General features: G+C 38.5%; 1 long non-coding RNA gene across 6 annotated transcripts in view; it reads left to right on the top strand.

Moving 5' to 3' along the window:
• LOC116441152 overlaps positions 1-16,827 on the top strand; it is a 61,195-nt gene extending 44,368 nt beyond the window's left edge. For 2 of the 6 annotated variants that reach the window (XR_004238922.1, XR_004238917.1), the window contains 5 exons: positions 2,868-3,035; positions 7,073-7,159; positions 9,941-9,996; positions 10,578-13,216; positions 13,977-16,827. This is a non-coding gene — a long non-coding RNA (uncharacterized LOC116441152). Of the gene's footprint in view, positions 1-2,867; positions 3,036-4,506; positions 4,653-7,072; positions 7,160-9,940; positions 9,997-10,577; positions 13,217-13,976 lie in introns of all 6 variants that reach the window. The other 4 variants (XR_004238921.1, XR_004238919.1, XR_004238920.1 and 1 more) reach the window with 4 other exon arrangements.
• The last annotated feature ends 9,406 nt before the right edge of the window (positions 16,828-26,233 follow it).

The following is a 26,233-nucleotide window of genomic DNA, read 5'->3' as shown; positions in this document are numbered from 1 at the left end:
AGTTGATGTTGTTCAGACTGGAGAAGAGAAGGCTCCAGAAAGAGCTTACAGCACCTTCCAGTGCCTAAATAGGGCTGCAAGAGGGCTGGAGAAAGACTTTTACGATGGCATGGATTGATAAGACAAGGAGGAATGGCTTTAAACTGAAAGAGGGTAGGTTTAGATTAGTTATGAGGAAGAAATTCTTTACTATGATCATGGTGGGGCACTGGAACAGGTTGCCCAGGGAAGCTGTGGATGCCCCGTCCCTGGAAGTGTTCAAGACCAGTTTGGATGGGGCTTTGAACAACCTGGTCTGGTGAAGAATGTCCCTTCCCATGGCAGGTGGGTTGGAAACTAGATGATTTTTAACGTCCCTTCCAACCCAAACCATTCTATGATACTGATACTGTGATTATATTTGGTGTGGTCGTGGATTCAAGCCTTCACAGGGCCCATTTGGCCACACATAACAATTGACAGTCCTAAGCCCTTTGTTCAGAAAAGAATTGAAAGTGGCTCTAATTTCTGGAAAATATTTAATTTTTGCTGCCTTGAAAAGGCAAGAATTTAAATGTTTTCCTGATCTGTGTCCTGAGGGTCTATTCCAGCATCCCCCCACAAATCAGTGCTGAATATCCTGGTTCACTGTATGTCTATTGAAAAATTGCAGCAATCTTTATTGTTCAACAGGAATGAGAGTGCTGTGTAATTAAACCAGAGCAAGGCAAACACTTCGAGAAAGTTTTTGTGAATAAATACATTTATTCAGTTTATTTCTGTTAAGATTAAGTGGAGGTCTCTTGTGTATTCCCTTGGTGTTACCACCTGATTATTTTGCAACTGACACAAACTTGAAAGGCAAATTTCAAAGCCACATGCATACATTTTTAAAAAATTCAGAAATTTAAATACTTACATGGTAATACTTGCATTGCAAGGGATCATCTAATCAAGGAAAATGAATCATTAACCTTTCTAAGGTATTCAGGTTGAGCTTCAAAATATTTGTAATCAATTTTAGACTTCAAAAGATTCAAAATAATATCATTACAATACAAGTGTTTCTGAGGCAAACACAATTTCTTGATAAATATTTAGCTAGCAGGTTAAGGAAGTTCTTCTCAACACATATATCAAATAATAATAACAATAAAACATACATACACAATCTTCCCAATGTGTTGCCACAATAAAGATGTAAAAAAGAGAAATAGGAAAGTGTCTTAGCACATATAATTTGCTTACTATTTTAAGTCTGATTTTCCACCCCTGCTGACATCTATTCTTGATTTTTGTGATTCTAAGTTTAAATTTCTTCAGGCCATACAATATCCATCATGTCCTTTGGGAACCTATTCTTCAACCTATTGGACCAGAAAAGAAACTTTTTTTTCCGGATTTGCTGACTGAATTTTCCTCTGCTCAGTACTATACTGTGACAGTGGATTATATTTCCTTTTACAGTCTTAAATAATTTATTTTATCCTTGTTATTTACAGTCTTTGCCTGGCATGACCTCCTTTTATCCTCCTATTCAGTTCTTATAATTTTTTTTTTTGTGAGTCCATCTGTCTCCTAATCATTTGTTGTTGCATTTCTCTGAGTCCTTTTCAATTTACTGGCATCTTTCATGCTCTAAAAGGCCTGTGACTTTACACAGTGTTTTTAGGGCAGGCAAACCTTTCGTCGATTTAGTGCAGCCTCTTTGGTACAATGCTCTTGGCTTTCAAATACACAGCATCTACCTTTGCTTTCAGGATACCTTCAAATTCCAGTGCACAGGCAGCTGTGAAATAGGGAAAGGAGTGAACTGACAAGAGGGTCTTTGCCCTCTGGACACTCCCTGGTCAGCATTGGGGTGACCACCCTGAACAAAGTGCACCAGCTCCAATCTTTGGAATGGCTTCACTTCACATTCCCTTTTTCTCCACTTGCTCACCAGCATGACCTTCCTATTATCCCCTCCCCAAAGAAGCAAAACACTGGTTATTTTTCTCCCTCTAGCACAGTTTTTTTCTGACTATATAATTTTTTATTTAATTAGCAATTATGGTAGGGCTGCCCTGGTAATTCTTTGGTTGTCAATTCTGCCAAGCTTGCACCTCCCAGCTGTTGCATATAATGTCCTCCAGTTTTACATGCACTACCCCTTAGACCTTTCCCAGGTCAGGGTGGGCCATCAGCACATCTATTACTTTCCTTTTGCTACCTGTGGAATGCCACAGTTCCTCATTTTGTTGTCTTGTTAGGGGCACATGCTTCAGAATTAGCTATCTGCATGCCTCCCTTATCACATTTTATTAAGGATATTACAACATTTTCTGTAAATTAAGATGACAAAACTGGGCATTATGGTAGACCTAATAATCTATTACCTACAGCATTGTCTACCTCCTTTACTATCATTCTCTCTGGAGTGATTCAGCCCCGTTGCTGGTGTGGTCCATCTGAAATGTTTTGGGGTTTTTTTTGTTGTTGTTTGTTTGTTTGTTTTTTGTTTTTGGGGGTTTTGTGGGTTTTTTTTTGTTGTTTTGGTTTTTGTTTTTGTTTTTTTTTTTCTTTTCTTTTCTTTCCCCCCCATATAAATTAGGTGATTTTAGGGTTAAAGATAGAAATGATGGTGAGACACTGGAGGTCTAGTCCAGCTCCAACTGTTATTCTGCATTACCATGGGCAAAACACTATTCCTCATTTCTACAATTAAATATTAAAGTTATATAGTCCCCAAAGACTCTGAGATCTCTAAGGAGGTTGTGTGACAGATATTCAGAATAGTTACAATTGGAAATTCCTTTGAGACTTCTGTCACTCTTGCATTTTAATTGTAGCCAGCATAAGATGCATGCTGATTCATACAACATTCATGGACTTGCTTATGGTGGCAGCATGCAAGAGGACCCAGGCCATTAACAGAAGTACCAGGATGTCTGGATGGGTCAAAGAAAAGGGTGGAGGATGCGACAGTAGCTGGGACTAAGCTGTTCATTGCTGGAAATCCTGAATGCTCACAAGATAGAACATTCATCTTCTGTGCCACACAAGACAAATATATGGTAAGCTGGTATTTTATATTTTAGTTTCTATCCTGGTATCTTTTGATGAAAATATTGAAGGTCAGCTGCGGCTCAATGGGTAATACTTCAGTTTCCTCGTGCTGCAGTGAGAAACCTTCCTCCATAGCCAGTTACTGTAACAAATATCACTTTTGTGAGCTACTGTAAGTCTCATTTCAAAAAGAAAATTCACTAATTTAAGTTCTCATTCCTTGGTTTTCAGTTTATCTCAGAGCTCCCATGAATGAAAATTTTTAAAGGACTAAAATTAGTAAACATGATCATTTTCTTATCCAAAACAGTGCTTTAACTATGACCCATGTTGGGGAATATATATGTTAGTGTAGTAGAAGTATTATACTTAAATAAAAAAGAAAAATCTCTGTATTTTCTTCCTTTGGATATGCTCTCTCACATCCCATGCCCCCATTCTCAGTGTATATGCAGAAACATACATTTTTCCTGCTGCTGGTTCTGGAAGGGACTTTTAAAGATAGGTTTTCTTTCTTTTCCCATGGGACAGTGCATTTAGAAAAGGAAAAGGTGTTACAAAAGAAGTCTTTGTAAGTGGGTAGTAGATAACCTGAATGGCTTACCCTATAAGACATTGTATTTATACTCTTTGGAAAATGGAAATACTGTGAACGTATTTTGCTCTTCTTAGACCAAGAAAGACACCACTAGCTAATAAAGAGGGGAAAATAAGATACCTATAGGCTGATAATTCACTGTGGTCTAGAGTGGTTTATATCATATTAGAACACTGAAGTCCAGAAAGGAAGGACAATCTTTCTTGCTTCCTCCGATTAAAAGGAATTCTCTTCTCTTAATGCCCTTTGCAACTTAATTGGTAAATCCGTTCTCCTTCAACCTACTTTCACCAGTGGTTAGTATGTATGTCACATCCCTAGCATTTGCTCTCTGTGCTGAAGTAGAGAAATATTCAGAAAATGAAAAAGTACTGAAGACAAGAAAGATTCTGAAACGTGAAAAAATCTGCAAGCTTATCCCATTTACCTGGATCTCCCAAGAGTGCAACATTTGAATGGATTTGGGAAGATTTTCTGGAGGCATTCCAGCATGACTGGATTTTGCTTAGACAGAGACAAGGCATTGAAGTATTTCTGTGCTGATCAAAACCAAAAAATAATGTAAGCAGGAGGTAATACAAGTCTTTGTTTTTGTTTGTCAACCTCAAAGCAGCTTGAAGTTTGGCCTGAATTTTGAATAAATGTTCGGGGTTGGTATTTTATTAATTCAGAGCAGTTAATCTAGTTTTAACAGCACATTCCACATTTCCATATAAAAGAGAAGAATTCTGAGGCATGCCCTCCCTACATTTATTCTGTTTTTTGGCTGCCAGAAGGGCTGGAATAATTAACAGCTCCTTATTCTCTTCTTATTTCTTCTCTTTTTCTGTCCAGATTTAAAGATTTGTGCATCCTATCTTTTGGTTTGTTTTTCTTTCCAGGCAGTGTACTGGATACAGAGTAAAACCATAGGCTAAGTCTGGGAAGGTGTTTTGTTTACTGGAAACATGTGAGCATCTAACTGTAAGACATTCAGGAAGACTCCTGGGATAAGGTCCCGCACTAGGTGCTGGGAGTACCCATTATTGTGAGTACACTGTAGTTATTGGCTTCATTTTGTCTGGAAGATTATTGCTGCTACTCCCAGTAAATAGACCAAAACAATCTCTGCACTGAAAGGGTGAGCCTTTGTGAGCCAGGAGCAGGACCCTGTGAGCTGACCACAGAACTGGGACTGTTCATTGCTCAGCCACATGTGGGACCCTCCTCTCCTTCTCGCTTTGACAACAAGGCCACTAACATCTGCTTTGAGGTGACACAATGCGGGCAGTGTAACTGCACATCTTCTGGGAAGGTTCTTCACTAAGAGAGACCTAGTGCAGGCTTGTGCACAAGGATACCCAGCAGCAGGAAGCTGCTGTGAGAGCAGGCAAGGAGCCAGGGATTGCCCCTAGAAGAGAGCACATGTTGGGGCAGAGAAAACAAGGCTTTGCCTCTGCCTAGGGATGTCCCTCACTGTACAAGCATCAGGAGGGCTACTCTGACATTCATGCTGTTTTAATCCTGTGCTCTGCATTGATAACCTGACTCTATCTAGGCACCTTCCCAGGAGCCTTTTACAAGTATGACCAGGAAAAGCCTATGCATGTGTGCCAGAGAGGTATCCTGCCAACGTGGGAGCAGTTGCTGCATAACTGAGATGACAAAACCTGCTTTCAGCTGCCAAACAGCTTGGGCTGCCTGAGTCTCTGTGGGGGCTGGAGTCCCAGCAAGCAGGCTTGGGGATACTCCGTGACTGCTGTAATTCAGGCACCCAGCAGACATTTCCGGTGAAAGAATCCGATTTAACATGGGCATTACCTGCTAGAGCTGCACTGGGAAATGTCAGGGAAGATGAGTTTTTACTAATGTGCTTAGTACACTTCGTAAAGGGCAAGGCAAGCTAAGGCTAGGCAGACTAATAGCTGTGATGGTGTATTGTGTATCCATGTTTACTTTTGCTAGTCTGGGAAAGATATATACTTATTTATGCCAAGATAACTAATGGCTGGGCTCTCATTTCCTTTGCTGTTGGTCTCAAGAAGATTGGACCTAGTCTTGTTCCTACTGCTGCCTGCAGATTTAGCTGTGAAAAAAGCAGATTACACAAGTCTGGATTTCAACAGCAGAGCTCCCATATGAAGCACAAATATTTCAGTGTTTTAATTAGAGCACACTAAGGGAGTGCAGTGAGCAAACCATTTTTATAAGTATCATTAATTTGCTTGTTTTAGGAGGAAAAAATACAAAATGTGTTTTTTAAATGTTTTAATTGCCTTCTGATGTACTGCTGTAGGTACATAGAAAGGGTAGAATGAACAGAGACTAGAGCTAAGAGGGAGCTGGAATCCATCTCAAGAGGTCATCTTAACTTATCCTTTAACTCCAAGGCAGAATCAGCTATACCCAAAGCAACCCTGTCAGGCATTTGTCTTATCTGTTCTTCAAGAAATTAAAAGAAAAGATAGAACTGCATCCTATGGGAAACTTCTCCAGTCCTTCACTAACCTTACAGTTAGAAAGTTTCCCTTAGTTACTAATGAATTACCTCCTGTCCTATCCACCAGGTGCCCAGGCAGATTATTCCTTTATTTCTTGCAGGATGATTTCGTATTCCACATTATGTTTTTGTAATTTTTTTATATGATATAATTAATTCCTTTTCCCCTTCATTTTTCTCTCTTAGTTTTTGTTTCTTCTGATTGGGTTGTATTGTTTAGATCTCTGGCCTTCTGAATCTCATTACTCTTCTCAGACCAAACGTTCCCTACTCTTCCTGAAATACGAAGCCTGAAATAAGAACCAGTATCCCAGATGAGATCTTATGTATAGAAGGATTATTTTCAGCATCATAGATCATTTTCTTGTTCATACACTTAATGGTGACATCAGAGTTTGGGAACTTTTAATTTCTATAATATGCCACAATTGATTAAAATTCAGTTTGTGACCCACTGTGCTCCCAAGACTATCTCTTGGCCAGTTGTTCTCTGTCCTGTCTGAAGTGAAGTATTCCTGCCTAACTTGCAGGACTATCTTGCACTTGAGTTTATTGAATGATACCTTTTTAATTCCAGACTGATTTTTGTTTTTGCAAAGACCACTTTGTATTCTGTTAGTGTTTTCTAGAGTGCTGCAGCCCCCTCAGCTTTATGTCATCTGCACATTAGCAAGTGCACTCTATTCCATCACTGGGTCTATGAAAGGAGCTAGAGACAGCAGGATAATACCAGACTCTCTGAAACCATACTTGAGACTAGCATGACAGAGGACTACTTATTGATTTCGCTAAGACATATCTGTAATAATGCATGAACACTGCTTAACAGTATGTGGTGAGCCTACCTCTCAAAGAAAATCTGAAATATTACTCACTTCTCAAAATGAACCTGAAACGAACATTGTTGAAAAGTCAATGATAAGCCTTGGACTAAACTAATTCAAGCTACTGATCTTTTCTCCCCAAAGTGGAAGCGAACCTTACCAGTTCTGGACAACTTTGTGGATCTCAGACAGGAATGAAATGGAAATTTGCAAATAGTTCCAAAATAAAACGTAAGTTAAAGAACAGTGATTTAATTCCCTTCATACAATAGTATAATATGGGCCGCATTTCTTTAGCTAGCCCATGAAAATGAAAGGAGACACTGATGAAAGCCCATTCTAGATCAAGCCAAGCTACAGAATATTGAGGTAAGGAGAAAGTAGCATATGCTGCAGCTGAAGAATGGGATGAGCCCAGGCTCCTTGGTCACCCTCTCACCTAAATGCAGATGAGGATTCAGTTCACTTTGTCCTTTGTCCTAATTTCAACCCCATCTGCTCCTGCTTCTCCATCCACAGAAGGGTGAAGAAGAGAGATTTCTCCTTGGGCATATTTTGGTGTTTAAGTGAACTCACAGTCTGAAGTTTGTACTTGCCCAGTTTTTTTGTGAGACTACCCTGCTCCATCTCTCACCATCACAGCAAAATTGAATTGAAAGAGGAAGAGCAAGTACAGCACACTGTATTTTTAAGTTCCTCCTGAAAACAAATATAACTATGTAAGGAAGATCATTCTGTTGCCATTACACTACTTTAAATTATGGATCAAGTTTGACATTGGGGAATTAAAGCGGAGAATATAAATTGTCCCTTCTTTAGTAGCAAAAAATATGTCAAGCTACCTTTCGAGATGTCCTTTTCGTATGTACAGATAGCAAAGCTCCAAGTGATGATTCTCAAGACTCTGGAGAAGGTATAAAGGGCATGTTTCCAGCCAATGCTGATGAAAATAAAGCACACCCCTGAGCCTTTCAAACTTTCTTTGCAGGGACTGACAGCCATCAGCTTCTTAAAAGCAATCAAAGGAAGCAACTATGTAGCAGAATACAACTGTCCCATCTGCTAGTTCCTACTGTTTTGTTGAAATATAGAAGGGAACAGACTTAGAGGATGACTTAAAGGAGTTAGACAAGTTTGAGTATCAGGATTGCAGCTGAAATGTGAATTTTTAATGCTTGTTTCAGAAGTGTGGTTTTTTTTCCTCTTCCATAATTTAAGTAACAATTCTACAGTTGCCACAACTGCCAGATTGTTTATAATTCATTACCTAAGCTCTTATCTGATTAATTTTATTCTTATTGTTAATCCTTCATTCTCTTCCTCCTTCCCTGATTTTCAGACAGAGCTAACTGTTCTCATAGGAGATTAGCAAACTGGTCCATAAAAACTAAAAGTGACCCTGAATGCTAATCCATTTGAAACTGCGGGCAGTTTCAGGGTGTTTAAAGGTTTAGAGATATTTACATGGTGGGAGCTCAGCTATGCAGAGGACATTTTTACCAGCACAGCACTGGTAGTCTTAGTGGATGGGATCCAGCTGGGGAATAATCTTAGAAAAAAGTCAGATAAATCTAAGCTCTTAAGATATTTAGGATGTGTCCAACAAGCCTTCTGCTGCAATAATTGCGGCCATCCTGAGAATGGCACTTGACAGAATCAAAACCCTTCCCAAAACCTAATATTCTTAAAGAAGAAAAAACAGGCTAAAGGACAAAACATCAGGTAGATTTCCCCTATGAGGGAGAAATGTTGGAGGCTCCTAGGAGTTTTCAAGAGACTTCACTGTTTCTTGCTCTGCTTTACTTGGAAGGAGCTCAAACACTAGGCAGAGTGAAATCTGACCTGAGGTTCCTTTTGCTTGATAGTGCAAAATCTGATAGTGAATGAGGCCTTTACTTGGGATCAATCTGAGTAGCTTCATAAGAGCCCACGGCTGCTAATCTCTCCCTCACACAGTCTGCATGGTCTCTTGTAGGAAAAAAACCATTTCACACAGGGACTGTGTAACATCTCACATCTGCAGCAGTGCACAGAAGGGCAGCTGTGTCTCTGCAGAGGGGCAGGAAGGCTTCACTTATAGGCATAGCACACAGAATGAACAGACCTCACTTCTTTACAGTACCATTAGTTGCATATCCCCCAGTAAGTAATGCTAATTTATACAGAGCTGCCTAATGAAATCAGTGTCCGTGCAATGATTCTTATGCTTTACAACTGCTGCTAAAGGCTATTTTGACCACACTTTCCAAAGGTCAGTGCACAAAATCACAGCTGAAAGAATAAAGGACTGGAGTAATTTGCTCTGTCCAATAAGAACTGTGGTGACCTTCCTTTTAAGATGGTCTTAACATGGTTATTAGTGATATGCTTGAAATTTTCTATAAGCACAGGTGCTTTTCTATGATGCAGGTGAAGAATTCCAGCTTCATTGCACTTCCAACTGCAATTGTGGTTCCTGTTTTTCAACTGACTTAGGTTAAAAGAAATGTCTCCTTCTTTACAGAAAATAAACATTCATCATCAATGACAATAAAATCAGTCATTGTTTCTCCTGGTAAGGCTGCTATTGGAGGAAGCTGTGATGCTGAGCAGCCAACCCTCAGCAAGACCCCAAGTGCCTGGGCTGGGAGCTACACCCAGACCCAAGCAGGAGTTATGAATCGCTGCATGTAGACTAAGTTTTGATTATGACCCATGGGAAAATACATGTTTTTTCCAACGGATCACAGATGAAGTTCAGAAGAGATTGTTTGGTAGCCTCTCCAACCCTTGTGCCTAGAGCATGTGACAGTTGAGATTTATAATTACTAACTAAATGCATTGCAACATTGTACTGGGATTAAAGCCAAATGCTTTGCTGGAATTTTTCCTGCATGTGGCTAAAAGCTCGGTGCAGCCTCTGCTTTTTTTGTTCTATTGTCTCCACATGAGCTTAGACACTACAAATATCTTGCTGATTTATAAAGCTTGGAGTCTGAGTTGCTATAACCAATTTTTTTGCCTGTCTTACAGAATGGAATCACAATGTAACTGTGTCCATAGGAAAGCTACTGATTGTTTTTTATGAGGTAAGTCAGTGGTTTGGAATTTGTGAGCTACAGGTGTGGTCTATTACTTTTTGTTTGACAAACCTCTGTAGGTAATGGAAACCATGAGTCATTTTATGTTGAACAGTACAGTACTGTCTAAATCAGCCAGTGAAGTACTTGTTTGTCCTTATAGCATATAACAGGAAGCCAGGCAGACAGCTTCTTCTGCACACTCATTTCTAGGTGGGTAATACTAAGGGAGACAAACCCAAATTTGTAGCTAGTAGTTATAATCTATGCAGACACCTAAAGATGAAGCAGATCTCAGTGGCTTTGATGAACCTTTGAATTTTAATGATTCATTTGTGTCTTTAGATGTCAAACAACCCTTAGAAATCTGAATTAATTTTTATAAAACTCCTCATCCATGAAATAGGAATATTCTTCTTTCTCCATAATTTTTTCCTACATACTTAACCATTTAAAGGAGTTTGTTTTGAACTTGTGCAACTTCAAGTACAGATTTCAAGCTTCTGGATACTAATATTAGCCAAACAAATAATGATGATGATGATAATAATTTATCATGAAGTCTGTTAGAATTCTGTTCTGTTCTTCAGCAGAAAGTCCTCACAGAAACTAAGCAGACAACAGTCTGTGGAAAATCTTCCCTTCTAAGCCACGTGGTGCTGGCCTCCTCTGATAAGAAGTGAGATTCCTGGCAATGTACAGTATGGGGAAGTCTTCCAATGTGATTATATAAGTTTAGGGGTGAACAGAGGGTGGCAATATTTAGATCCTAAAAGAGAGAGAAAAACCACACTCTTGGAAAATAGTGTCTTTAAAAAGACTGAGTCATAATTTTAAAAGTCTACTTATTTGGTTTACCCACAGAATTTTCACAACAGTTGCAAGACGTTTACTCACAGTAGGTTGAGATCGTCCCATTTGAGGGCATGTTTCTTAATATTGGCACCTGTTCAGCCTTTATACTATCTGTATATATTGCATGGATAGGGATTAACACAGTCTAGATCTCAAAATCAGCCTCATTCAAAAGGGGTGGGAGGATTTACCTTTGAAGTAAAACACAGTATTATGAAGCTTAGGAGTCTTTATATAAAGAACGAGAAGTCATTTTCCCAAGACAAAGAGACTGTATTATTAATGTGTCTAAATGGAGTATAGATATGTACAAAATATCCTGGTTTAAATTCACTTCCAAAACATCTTAATCTGATTGATGATCTCCAGCTTATTATATTCAAATCCATCTGAGATGTGAGCTGAGCGTCTTAAAAATGAAATGCTGGTCAAAAATACTGAAACTAATACCTCTGGGTAGTTTCCATCTTCAAATCTATTTTCATTCAAACATAAGTTTCCTGGAAGTTGCTCTAGACTGCCAATAACTCTTTCTTTTTGATTTTGAATTTTTTTTTAATTGAGTAAAATAATTTTCAGCTTGACTAAAAATGCAAGAGACCATATCTATCTCTTTGGTGTTTTTTTTCTCTGCTTATTTTCATTTTCCACTACATGGATAGATTAGCTCCAGACTACAAGAAAATATGTATATTCTTTGCAAGACTAAGTTAAAGGCAGGATAAGAAGAAGGTGACAATGGTTCCAAATGGACTACTAAAGCAAGGTACAGCTGATGTAAATATCAGATATATGCAAGGAAAACAAATGGAAAAATTGAAAGCAGAAGTAGTAAGGGAAAGCAAAGAAGAAAAGATAGAAACTGGATAAGGAAAGTTGTGGATAATTAGTGGAAATATAATTGGAAATATGCCCTAATTCATATACCCAATTGTTCCATATTAAAATTGTGTAGGAAAGCCTAACCAGTATTTTGTAGAATATTGTTTGCTTTGACTTCACAATCTTTGTGTGTTTGCATCAGTAATGTATAATACATAATGTGCCAATCCTATAAAAAGTGAAAAGAGGACTTTGAATATAGAATTGCAATAATTATGTGTGAAAAACCTAGAAAGCATGCATTTAAAAAGTTTATTTTTATGAAACCAAAATACATCTAAGAAATTTTTCAACAGTCCATGTACCTTTTTCCTAGTTTGTGCAGTAGGCTCTTACTTTCTTTTTCTTGTTTGACACAACTTTATTTGTACTGCCTCACATTTCAAAGGAATGGGTCTGAAATACCCTTTCTTTTCATAATTTAGATGGAACAAGTGGAAAAAAGAAAAGATTTGTTGAGACTGTAATCATCCAGTCAGCAACTGCAAACAGGGGTGCCCTTGCTGCATCATGCCTGGGATTCCTCTCCCAGAAAGGATGGTGAAATGCTGGACATGTGCTCCAGCTCCTGAGATACATGGAGTTGCAGGGCACCCAGGCAGTTCTTCAAAGGACAGCCTTTATGGTCTTAGAGTATTCAACACTTCACACACATTTAGTCTTGAATAAGGCCTGGTAAGGATTTTCAGAGATTAGTGGTGTTTTCTACAGCAGGCATTTGAAATTTTCCCTTTCCTCTACTCTTCCTCACATTGCTTATACCAGCTCAAAGGGTAGGAAAAAAAGTTGCAGAAGAGAAAATCTTGTCTTTTTAATCAAGGATGAGAACAGCAGGATCTAATGCTGATGTCTAGAAGAAAGAAAGGGACAAATCTGAGAAGAAGTTATTAGATCAAGTTCTCACAATGCAGAACCCAAGAATATTAGAAAAGGGAAAGGCAGAAATCCTGTGGACTGACTGAAACCCCTGACTGTCATTTTGCAAGCATTAACAGTCTGGCAAGAGGACTGTATTTTGGCAGTATTTGGCTCAAAAGGTAAGATAAAAACTGCTTCCAGATGCTTCTGTTCTTCTACCCACTAATGATTTCTCACTGTCAGCTGTGAATAGATCTATTAATAAGTAGTGTTTTGAATTTATAAATCAGTTTTTGCCTAATCTTTTCTTCCAGGAAAGCTTGCATTGGTTCCAGTTGCCTTCACAATTTGGCATTTGCCCATGAGAAGCCTGTGGAGTTTTCCTCTCCCTTGTACAAGAGACTGTGGTGGGAAGCAGGGGTACTTAGTACCTTAAAGGGGGAATTCCTTCAGCATCTGGGAAAAGTATTCCTGTGTTATAGGGAAGATTAGATTAGGATGTTACCATGGTAAAAAAGAGATTTTTAACTTTAGTCTTTAACTTACATACAGGCACACTGTGAGGAGTTTCTTGTACATCCTGATTTGTTGAGTGGCTACTTGCTTCTGGCCAGACACCTACCAGCATTTCAAGGTAACTAGAGACCTTTGTAAATTCAGCCCATAGATCCTAACCATTGAGGTTTTCTTCAGAAAGTTCTTGGTTGCTCCTAGCTCCCACAATGTTTAATTCTATGTGAAAGCACTGGAAATCCTCAAATGAGAGATGTAAGTAAATAATTCTCAGGGAACTCTGAGAGGCTGACATTTTCCATTGTTCCAGAAGACGGCTCCAACTATTTAGCCTTCCTTTCAGGACTAGAAGAGAGCAGGAGTTAGTTAGGATTTGCTTTGTCTCTGCTCTTTGCATTTGGCAAAAATAATTCCCACTGGGAGAAATTTTAAATGGACAGATTTCCAAACTTCAGATCCTGATGGTCTGGATATTCTGGAAGGATGAAATTTGGGTCGGGGTTTTTTTAGAGAGTTTTTTACGTGGAGCAAGGAATAAAGAAGGGAGTGGTTTGCATCTTTTTCTTACTGGTTTTTGTGACTTTAAAATAATTCATGTATAGGAGAGCAACAAAAGCCCATAAAACCCCTGTAGCAAAAGTGCAATAGACTTTAAATCTGTTATGAAACCAGAGATTGCAGGGTGTACATGGGCTGAAATACTCATACCAGTGCATGACATGGATGATTTGAATTCCAGCTTTCATGAAACTTTTTGTTTCATCTAAACTGTTTCAAAGAAACCCTTTATCCAAAGAAACTTGAACAAACAAAGCCTGTAGTAAAAGCTGGCTAAAATCTTCTTGTATGAGATTCCTCCAATCTTCTTTGCTTCTTTACAGTTTGACAGCAACAGAAGCGGCTCAAAACAGAAGAGTGCATAATTGTTTTATGCCTGCACTTCCCTGGCCCCTGTGTATGAAGTTTGCACGGAGGAGCTGTGTCAGCACTGGGAGAAACTGATGTGACTGCAGTTCATCTTTACCAAGCTTATTGTAAATTCTGTTAATAGCAATGTTAGTGTTTCAGAAATTCATCGAAAAAGCATAAGGGACAACTGCTCTCTACACTTTCTCCCATCCTACCTGGAAGGATCAGATTCTCAGCTGGTGTAAAGTGTTGTAGCATCCCTGATACCAATGAAGTATTGTTTGCTCCATCCAAAGAGCTGATTCACAGGCACTGAGTGAAGAAAGATAGACAAAGCACATCTCATAAAACACTAGAGTATGCAGAAGTTACTGGTTTCAGCAATCTGCCTTATAAAAAGTACTAACAGAAAGCAAATATCACAAGCCATTGCTTAAATTTACACTCACACAAACTAGGGAAATCTACCCATTTCCAGAGCCCAAACACTTAAAAAAATACAAACTCACTCTGAAGAGACAGTTGACGTTATTAAAAATGTTCTGTGTAATGATCTATGCTGATGGCTCCCAGACCTAGCTCTTGAAAAACATATGTAGCAATTATTAAGTCTTTTGTATCAGCAGCTTTAAACATAATGTTGATTATGGTTGTTCCTGAAATTTAGACTATTTTTTTTACAAGTGCAGTATTTGGAAAGCTTGCCAATGGAAGTACTTTGATCAGTTCTTATTTTGCTGTCATCATAATAGAGATGACAAAATTGAATAAGAATAAATTAGAATAACGAGTATATTAATAGTGATGAAATTCATTAAGTTTGGCTCTCAAAAAAAGTTCAAGAAATTTACTTGCATTTCTTAAGGATCTATGAAGTGGTATTCTTTGTCACATCAAAAGTCTATGTAGCCCCAAATGTTCCTTCCTACAGGGATCAGCTGCAAATATATAGGATGAATGTAAGAAATGGAAGGAAATAAAGAGGGTGATTCTTCGTTGGTGCCCTCAGCCACCTTCTTTAGAATTGATAAGTGCTAGATGTTGTATCACTTCCATCACATTTACCGCCACACCAGCAGATCTTTTCCCAGGAGCCTTCTGAAACAGCCTTGAATATGTTTAAACTCTTGCTCACCTCTATATCGTGCAATAATGAGTTCTGCAATTTATTTGTAAGTTGTGTAAAAGCAGTTTTATTTGTTGCTCTTCCTAATAAAAACATTGGGGCACCTCTAGTTTTAACACTAAAAATAGCTTGTAATTACTTCTTGTCTGCTAGTTGAGACTGTGTAGACCTATTTGGTGACTTTCTTCAGTCTTGCCTTTTCCAAGATGAGGAGCTGCAGGCTATAGGCACATGAAATCTGTTCAGATTTCTAATCACCCTTACCATGGCTTCAAAGCTAAACCAAACTGTTTTCCAAATTGATTGAATTGGATTGTGTTCAAGATGTGAGCATACCATGGATTTAAAAAGCAGTGCAAAAATACGTTTTGTTTTGTTCCCCATTTAATTCCTTACAACTTCAAACATTAGATTTGCCTTTATGAAAATGGCAGAGCATTGTGCTAATGTTTTCAGAGAAGCAGTCAAATATTTTCTGAATGATGATAGATAATTTAGAAACCATCATAATTTATGCCTGCTTACATGGGAATTTTCCTTTGTGTATTACTCTGCATTTCTTCAAAATCTCAATATTTTCTGCCACTCTGTTGGCTAGGCAAATAATTTAATGAAAAATCATACTTAGAAAAACCATAGTCTTTAAAAGTAAAAAATAAAGAGTGAGACTTCTCTGATGCAAAATATTTCAGTCCAAAATTAGGTATTAACTTTTGGATGAGATGATGTTTACCTGTCTCTTCTTTGAATCACCGAAATGTTTCTTTGCAGTTTGAGCATAAGGTCATTCTTTGCTCTTTTCTTCCTCTCTAACAACATTCTCCTGGACAAGAACTACAATATCTAGAAAGTTGTATCTGGGGGAAATTTACAGAGGAAGGTCTACAGGTGAATAGTGTTGGGTTTTCTCAAGATAAAATGTATTCAGATAGCAATTTTGTATTTGCTATTATGAGTTGTAGACTTTGGAATACACTTGTGTTTGCTGAAACAAACAAAAAAAATCATGCTTTATAACAATCAATGTTAAAGAACAGTCTAAATTCTGACTGTTAAATGTTCTTAATGAGTCACTTAACAGCAGCTCCGGACTAGGACTCTAAAGTTTTATTCTGATGCTGAACTTAACAGGTTGTCAGCAACCCACTCAAAAAGTGTAAAGTTAAACAGCTGCAGAATTGGCTTTCAAGAGTTTTTCACCAGTCGTATTCTGCATCAAGAAACAATAAAATTGAGGAATGGGCTGCCCAGTGCTCAGGCAGGAAAAAATAGCAAAATAAATCAGAAACATTTTTTCCTACTACTGACTTACTCAACTGTAATAACATTATTCACTTAATATTCCATTCTGAATAGAGATAGATAGTAGATTAATTTTATACAATTCTATTATTCCACATATTTCAGGAGGTTTACTTACATGAGCAAATATAGGATTAAGGAGTATTTTCATAATTTCATCCTTAAATAAGTCTTTGAGTAAGGCTGAAGAATGAATGTTGTGAAACGTTTTCAAGACAGAAGAGAACAGGTTTTTTCCTCATTTCAAGGCACACAGAAAATTTAAATGAAAAGAAACAGATAATGGAAACATACTACTTCCCTCCTGCTTTGGTTAGTTGTTGCCATTGTCACTAATGACGTCTTAGTGTTCCTGACAATTTAAATGATAATAAAAGCTACAGCCTTGCAAATTCTTTCATAGTAGGTAACTGTTCTCCCTAGGGGGATGTAGATAACATGAGGAGGGAAAAAAACACTTAAGATAAAGAGGTCCATAAAAAAAGTGCCATAATATCTTATTTACTGTAGTAGTTTAATGGTGACACTGACATAGACTTTAACTGTATTTTCATAATGCTAGCTTTGCTGTTCCTAATTGGGTAACCAGCCCACAGTCCGTACCCAAAACACATGTATAGGCTATATGGAGGGGCAGGGAGAAGCAAATAAAAACAAGGGGGAAAGAAATAGGATTGCAGAAGCCTAGGGTGTTATTAATGTGACTGAGAAGCAAAAAAGTGAGCAAATGCATGAGCACTTTCATTTTTGTAAAAGTGTCTGCTGCTGCATTCAGCGCTGCAGTGGCTTTGATTCGACTCTCACATCTTTAGATGTCTGAGAAATTAGTAATGTGAGCTGTGATGCATCTGTGTCTCTGTGCCACTTGGGACTCCATCAGTGGCACTTAAAGCTTATTTTCCCCTCTTTGGGAGGGCATTGCTCTCTGACAGGCAGAGAAAGGGTGGGATGCAGACTGGGGTTCTGATTGGAGCGTGTCCCTGAAGTCAACAGCCATACAGAACAGGATAGATTCCCTGTTTCCCTACAAAGCAATCTGCTGGGACAAATTGCCCATTTTATTTTATTTAACAAGGTGGAGATGAGGTTTAACTTAGTCCTACTCCATGCCCACAAAAATTTACTTGCACATCAGCTAACTAGCTTTTGCCAAGGTTACCATATGTAATATATGGTATATAAAAAAAAGGTAATTTTGGAGCAACAGGTGTGTTCTGACTTGAAATCCACCAACTTTCCTCAGTTTTGCTGTATGACATGCAAAAAGGGCTTTGCGTCATACATTCAGTCTGTCAGAAAACCACAAAACATTCTCGTTTTTTTTTTCAGTGTTCCTTCTGCTGGGTAATGAATGGATGGCATTTCAAGTGGCAGTCTAAAATGCTGTTGAACATGCTAGTAATTGGTTATTGGCTTATGTTTCCAAATGCATGTATTTTTTTAACTCCCACTTCAAAGGAAATAATCCAGTACCAAACCTGAGACAGATCCTCGCTTGCGAAGGATGTTGACTGGCCAGATCTGCAGAACTGAAACAGAGCAAGAACATACACACAGGCAGAGTTCTTTTTCCTTGCTTGCCTTGCCAACATACATGGTAGATGAAAATACAGATGGACTGGGCATCCCCAATTCCTGCCATTGCAGCTTCTCCCCCCACCTTGTGATATTTGCTACTGTGGGACTGGACTCCAGATCCCTCCCTTTGTGGCTGGAGCAGCCTAATGAAATGGTGTTTCTCTAATCTATGACCTGGCTATAATCCCATCCCTGTCTTCAGCTTGGGTTGAGATTCTGGATACTAAACATCCAAAAGCTTTCTCTCACTGGTTCATAGTTTCAAAAGTAACTTTCTCTTTGTTGCTTCCCCAGAGATGAACAGGACTATTTTTCAGCCATCTCTGAGATAGTGAAGGCCAGCTATAATATAACTTTCTTTTTTTCCACTTGAACAATGCAAAGCTGACAGGACATAATGTTACAGTTCAGTCATGCAATTTTAAGAGGTTTCAATTCCTGCTACATACAATGTGAATGAATTTATATCCTATATCCAGACTGTCTCAAACCCTTACCTTTGAATTTGGCCTCAGTGTTGACCACTTAATCCAGGTCAAACAATTTCCCCATTTTTATTTCCTCAGAAATAGGAAATATGTCTAGTTGTCAGCATATGATGTTCAGGTTTGTGTGCAGTGGCTATGTGCTGGACCGATCTGGGTGCTGTAGCAACATGGGAGCTTTGACACCATACCAGTCCCCATAAACAAGATGTCTTGTCTGCCTCATACTGAAAGTATTCAAACTCCTTCACCAGCAGCACATGAACCATGGTGATATTTTACCAGACTTGCATCCAGACCTAAATGCACACTTCAGTTTGTTGGTTTTTAAATCACTTATTTCTTCCCTACTTAGATTTCACAGTTCTTTTACTGCAAATCTTCAAACAAAATAGCTTGTAGTATCTCTAAAAACTAAGTGGAAAATCTGTTAGGGTATTCAGATTCATATGTGTATGAATATAGAACAGATAAAATGACTAAAACACTTCATTCCAACAAAACACAATTTTTCACCTCCAAATCCCAGCTGGCATGAAATGTAGTATGTGGGAATGCAGATGATTCTGTTCCTAACCCTGGGTTAAGTGGTATGCAGAAATGTGGGCAATAAAAATGATTATGCAATATCAGACCCATGCAAAACATGTATGGATGAACACAACACATGTTGATACAAAAATGGGCAAAGCAGTTGACACCAAAGAGCTGCAACTTAAATCCAGCGTTTGCTAGGACACTGTGAGGACCAGCAATTCCCTGAGGACAAGAGGTGCGGTGGTCCCCTGGAGAGGTAGGGCAGGACCTCACCGTCCAGACCCTATTCCATCTCCCCAGTTAGAAATTCTGGGCAGCCATGGGAAGCCACAGTCCTGGGTACTGGGCACCTGCTTGGAGATGAGAGCCAGCCAAGGTGTCAGCCTGTGGGTGGGGGTCAGGATCAGGCCTGGTGAGGGGAGGCTGCATCAGACACAACCCTTCTGTGTGCAAATACAAACCAATGAGAATATCACCATGCTTACAGGTACAGACTGAATAATGGTGTATTTCTGAGAGATGCTGCACAGCCCACATCTTTCACCCTGTTATGAAAGTGGTGCCTGGTGTGCTGTAGGCTACAAAGAGGTACTTGGTATCTAGGAGGTCTTAATTACTGTGACCACACAGAAGATTTGAGTGAAGGAAGATACCATGCCATTAGGAACACATATTTAAGTCAATGTTCTGCTGTGAAAATAGGCTGTGCTGGATGAGGAAGCATTCTGCTGGAGGCAGAGTGGTGAGACTCCCTTGCAATAGATCTCATGACCACTGATCAATTAGTAGTTTTGTAATAAACTTGTATACTAATGATGTGAGCAGATAATACAAGGTTAAACAGCATCATCAGCAGAGGAAAGGGCTAGAGTTTAACAGAAAGAAAAAAAGTGCTATCAACAGGTCTGAAATAATTGAAATGAGCAAATAATGTAAAATGTAAGGAGCAAACAGAAAATTCTTCAATAAACTCAGTAAAAATGAGTAATGTATGTGTATGTAGATAATAATTTTTTGAATTACAGCCAAGAATCAATAAGATATGAGCATGGAAACACCAAATGTCAGAAAATGTTTTCAACAGGGAGAGGGGAATATATATATATATATATATATATATATATATATATATATATATATGCCTGTGTACCTGCAAAGTCAGTTGGGTAAAGGCAGGAGACGTGGAAGCAAGAGCAGCTGCAGGGAAAGGAGGATTGGAATAATCACAATCATGACTTGTGAGGGGACACTAGAAAGAAGGGCGTTTTCTAGCTGGGCAAAATGAATGCTGAGAGACAACATGGTTGCTCTCACAGAACACATCAGTAATTGAACACTAGACAGGTGCAGGACTTGTTAGCACACGATATAATGATTTTAGCGCTTATATTTTTCTTGTGAGCCTATGAACCACACACTTGCTGGTGCTAGACATAAGAACTAGTCATTTTCCTGGGAGGCTGAAAGTCCAAGTTGAATCATGTTCAAAGACTGAATGACACAAGATGCTTCCCAATGAAATCAGCTGTAGGTAATGGCAAGATCTAACTGTTGCTTTCAGCTCTGCTAATATGCCAGGAGTGAGATCTGTTTTCAGAGCTGTCAGAGAAGTCTCAGAGACTGTCAGAGTGAGAAGTAGATTATAGTCTGCCCTGCAAACACCACAGGTACTTAAGCAGAAATGAGTTTCATTGCCTCTCTCCTAATGTGTGAAGTGCAAGCAGTACAGGCTCTATATAGCACACTGACGTGCTTTGGCAACCCGTACTGGGCACGATGGGGTAACTGGGGCATGGAACTTTCTTTCCAAGAAAACTCCTCAGTTTCTTATTCTTTCCTCCCTACTCTGTTACATATTTTAATGCTCACACACTCACCCAGCCTTTCTGGAACTGCAGAGCTGATCTTACGGAGGATATTTCTGATCCTGGTCCCAGGAAAATTTAACGTGCCTTCCAGAAAGTCTCATTTGGTGGCTTTAAGCTGCTTCAGATACAGCACATCGCAACTCAGAGATGAAGGAAAAGCAAGTCAAATACGAGCAATAAAGCCCTGACAATAAAGCTTTTTTAAATCACAGAATAAGTTGTTTGAGCTTGAGATATGTTCACATTTCTGAAGAAGCCCTTCTCCCATGCTTAATATTAGCGTTTATGTTCATTCAGTTATTAGACTATCAGAAAGCTAATTTGTACCTCACTGCACATACTTGTAGATGATTGGTTAGAAATTGCAGCTATAGAAGATCTGTTTTTAAAACCTCCAGTGATGGAAACTGTACAGGGGTGGGTACCTACAAAGACCTGAGAGGAGAAATGGGAGGCATTAGCTTTGCAAAACTTGCAAGGAATGGAAAACAAGAGACATTAGACGTAACTGTGTCATTGCAGCCACGTAGAAAGAGGCAGAGGACCTGGTAAATAAAAGCTGGTTGAAGACTGGTATCCAAGAGAAGTTATTGAATGTTTAATAGCATTTTATAGCCTGTACATTTCAAACAAAAAAAACCCATGTGATTTTTTTGTTTTGGTTTGGTTTTCTTTTTGTATTTGGGTATTAGGATTTTTGGTAGTGGTAGTTTTTCGTGGTGAAGGGAGGGGTGCTGATTATGTTTTAGTTACTATCAGTAGTTAGAGATTTCTATGCTGAGAATAAAAACCTCTCCTTTACTGTCTGCTACAATAAGACTCATAAACATATATTTCAACCTTCAAAGCAAACGGAAGAAATGGAGACTTTTCTTTTGGTGTTGCCTCCCTCTAAGATATCTGAAAGTTGTATACATTTTTAGTATATATGCTGGTTAGTTATCCTGTGAAAAACAAGTTTTCTGAAAATACAATCCCTTGTATTTCATTTAGAAGAACTGGTGATCTAATTTTTAGCTAAAATGTTTTATGAAATGTGAGTCACTTGTATATGTCAGAAGAGAAATTCAAGAACAGATGAAGCTCATTAAAAGATCTGGTTAAAAGGAAAATTTTCATTGAAGAAGAATTTTTAGGCAAAACTCTGATCATATGCATTTGATTTTCAATACAGCATAACCTAGTCTAATACAGTGTAATCTAGCAGGATTACTCATCCATTATGAAAACATCATTCTTACAGGATCAATTATTTTTTTCTAATTATTTTGGAACCAATGAGCAGAAAGAAGGGAAAAGAGTGAAACATTACATGTGATGTTCTGGGCCACGAGTGGCAAAACATTGTGTCACAGTCAATCAGAAACTGACATCACAAGCTGATGTAACATCATTCTGGGGCCAAACTCAAAATCTTAAACTCCAAATGTCTTTGAAAACAAAGATAAATATATCAGGAAAATAACTTCTATAGGTTTATTTACCATTATATCTATGACAGGCTGTATCTTCCATGCAGACTTAGGATATTTTTAGATCAAACAGATTAAAATATATCCAGAAAGACAGTATGTTGTATAATTTTTAGAATAAAAATTATGAAAGTTAATGCTGTTTGTATAACAGATTTAAAATATGCACAAATCCCAGTATATAGATTGTACCGTTGAAATTTCAGAGTTGACACACGAGCTGATTCCTCCTGCTTCCCTTCCTAGAGCTCAGCACACTGGCAAATGAAAAGCAGGTAATTTCATTAACCACAGGCAGGTGCATACATGAAAAGAGGCTGAAGGATTCATACAGTGAGGTGCTGTGCTCCAAGTTTGGAGCTGTGGGTATCAAACCCTCTGCTCTTCTACTAACTGCCTACACAACTGTGGGCAAATCACTCTTGTGCCTCTATTTCTGTAACTGAAAGAGGGATTTGCAGTATCATTTTGTGAAGAGCTTTAAACATAAATGGCACATATAAGTATGTTTTTACATAATGGGCGCAAAACCAGACTCTTCTCTGGTAGCATCCTTTTGAAACCATTGGAATCAATAAAGTCATATGGATGCATGTGAGATCCAATATATTCCAAGAAACAGCCAAAGTCAGGCACTTAGCACATCTTTGGTTATGGTTTGCAGCATTTATTAATTACTGATCATGGGTGTTGATATTATTGCAGGATTTCCTTGCCTATACTTTTATCTAAATGGAACTTACTCATTCAGCCAAGTGAGCAGCTCATCTGGTTTCTTGTTGGTGGAGGAAAGTCCTGTGAGGCAAACATAGCATCCTTACGGTCACATTTTCTTCTTGGTTGAAGAGAATGCAAATGCTGCCAGAACCTCCTGGGCAGAGCAGTAAGTGAGACCTTGATTGCTCAAGGACAAGAGAAAGCTCCTGCACGGGTTTAACGCGATTTCCAAGGCAGCTCTCAAACCACCTTGGCTGAAATACAGGAGCTGTTGGTTCAAGGGAAAGGCCTCACAGCAATGCTGAGCAAGTGGTTAAGAGAGGGCACTCACATTTTCCTCCAGCTATCTCTTTCAACTGGTTTTGTTTTACACATAGCTACTTTGTAAATAAAGAAAATCTCATAAATAAAATCTGTTTTCCCTCAAAATAGCCCTGCTGAAGGGCGGGGGTCTGTGTCAGGTGCCTCTAGTTTTTCCTACTGTTTGAGCAGGGCTATATCCCAAGCTCAGAAAGAACAAGCAGGTGTGGGATGAAGTTAGAAGGATACCCACAACAGTCAATAAAAATCCTTGAAAGTAAATAAAGGAATTTACAGTTTGGCTTAGATTGTCATTCTACTGTGAGTGATACCAGGGAAATTTAGTCTATAAAATGGTAATACTTTTTTTTCTTTTACTTTTGAATTAAAGCTTATTTTCCCATCTCCTTTTCTTGCTTTTGTTTACAACACTTCCAGAGAGGGAGGGAGGCAGGCAGGCAGGGAAGTGTACTAGTTTGGAAACAAACCAGTGGGAGATTACAAATCAGAATTACAATTTAATAAGAAAATTAAAATAAATGCAACAGTAAAAGAACACTGACAGAGTCACGATACAACCTCACACACTGTTAGTGAGGGTGGTGGTAGCAGTCCAGACAAAGTGGTCCTGCTGAAGCATCTGGTCTTCACCTGATGGTCCAGTGATAGCTCTTGTCCTCTGAGAGTCCAGTAGGCAAGAACTGCTTGTGCTGTTCCAAACCCTGGATTATATCCAGGTGGGAATGCTTGGCACCTCCCCCTGGGCGGAGCATCTCACAATGGACTGATGTAATTCTGTGAGTCATATGGTGGGTCCTTGATTGCCCATTAAACAGAGATAGTTTCCAGAGGGAGTTATCAGGGATGAGTTGTGGTAGGAGATAACAAACACTGCCCCACCTACTTCAACAGCTTGTGAAGATGATAATAGAATACATACTTTTGGTTACATCTTACATTGTAACCTAGGACAGGAAGGGAGACAGGCTATGATATTGGCCAAGTGATTATAAAGACAGTTATACAGCTATCAGAATAGAGCTGTGTTGTTACAGCTTTCCTATGCTGACAAAACCTTGAAGGTACAGAAACTTCAAACTTCCACGTTTTTAGGAAAAATAATTAGCTAGAAAGTTAAAGAAAATAAATATTTTCCTTTCATGCTTATATACTACTTTTCCTGTCTTTTATGGAACTCTGAAGTTGAACAAATACAAGAGAATTATTGAGACAGCCAGAGTTCTTGCAGTAAAGGGCTTCCCAGATGATAATAATAAATAACACAGACACAAAGTTCAGCAAAGGTCTGTTGATGCTTTTCAGACCATATGGATCTTACTTCTTTCTTTGCTTAGCCTGTTTATTGCAATGAAGACACCAGTGGGAACATTATAGCAATAGTGTAGCAGTTAAAGGAAAAACTTGGGAGAAGAAGGGAAGAATTTCTCAATCTTTTAGAGGAAATCTGGGCTAAAAGTCTTTTCCACCCAGCTGGAATTAGGTTCCAGTGACCTGAAAAGAGGTCATTCAGACTTACTGGAGGATGTAGTGGAGGCCAGAGGTGCCCACACTTCAGAGCTGGCATAGCTTATCAAGGACAGCAGGGTAAATACAATCCATAATATCCAAAAAAACCTTGATGGACCTGCATGGAAGGGAAAAATCATAAAATGACAAAAGTCAGGGGAAAAAAGCCAATTACAAATCACTTCTAAAAGGCATTCAGATTCACTTGATTTTTATCAAATCTTCTAGAAGTGCAATCTCTATATTTACTTCTCTAATGGGTGGGAACGTTGAAATGTATGGACATCTGACAACCCCCCTGCAAAGTACATCACAAAATATTTGAACAGCTAGCCTTTATAATCATCAACTCCTACAAAGTCACAAAGGGACAAAGTAGTGGTTGGAGTCCATCAAAACCAAATAAAATGCCTCAGAAGTGGCTTTGCCATAGTACATATGACGTTCCAAGAAAAACCATTGCTTCTTTAGGGCATCTTTTTTGTCAGACTCCAAAGCTGCTACTCCATGAATGGCTTAAAGTTATCTATGTGCAGCTAACATTTCTGTGAAATTAAAGAATAGAGCCATCAGCAGGTATCACTTCAGGACCAATATCAAATGGACCTGGATGGATATTAAGATTCAGGCTAAACAATGCCTTGGGTTTCCTGCAAATGGTACTTAAGGATTTCTAATAGAAATATAGAAACACTGCATGCCCAAAACATGATGTTTCCTTCCAAGTACTGAAAGATTTAAAAGTAAGACAGTAGTTAACCATCTTCAGAGAGCACTACATGCTTGAAGAATAGCAAACGTGGTGCATGAATTTAGGAAAGAGGATAAAAGTGACCCAGGAATTGTAACTGTTAATTTGGGCTTAATGGTATGTAAAGATTTAAGAATAATTATTAAAAGAAAAGATAATTAAAAATAATTAAAACATGGAAAAAGAAGAAAATATCAGGTAGGAAAAAATTAGATTGCAATATATAAAACTAGTTTCATTTTTCTGAGAAAAAGTGAATCTCTAAAGAAAGAAAAAAAAATTTGAAGAAAATCTGTAGGAAAAGAAAGCATTCAGAAGGAGACAAAGGAAAACTGGAAGAGAAAAACCCTAAACCTAAACACAAGCAAACCCAAATGCGAAACTTAAATCTAACATTAAACCTAACATCAACACTAAACATAAACGTAACGCAAGCACTAACCCAAACCCTAACCTAAAAAAACCCCTAAACAGAATCCTACTCCTAAACCTAACCCAAACCCTAACCCTAACCCTGAAGCTAACCCTAAAGCTAAGCCTAACCCTTACCCTAACCCTAACCCAAG

This window comes from Corvus moneduloides, chromosome 3 (genome assembly GCF_009650955.1).
Source record: "Corvus moneduloides isolate bCorMon1 chromosome 3, bCorMon1.pri, whole genome shotgun sequence".
NCBI classification, from domain to species: domain Eukaryota; kingdom Metazoa; phylum Chordata; class Aves; order Passeriformes; family Corvidae; genus Corvus; species Corvus moneduloides.
The sequence above is the reverse complement of the archived record's forward strand: the minus strand, read 5'-3'. Positions and strand labels throughout refer to the sequence as shown.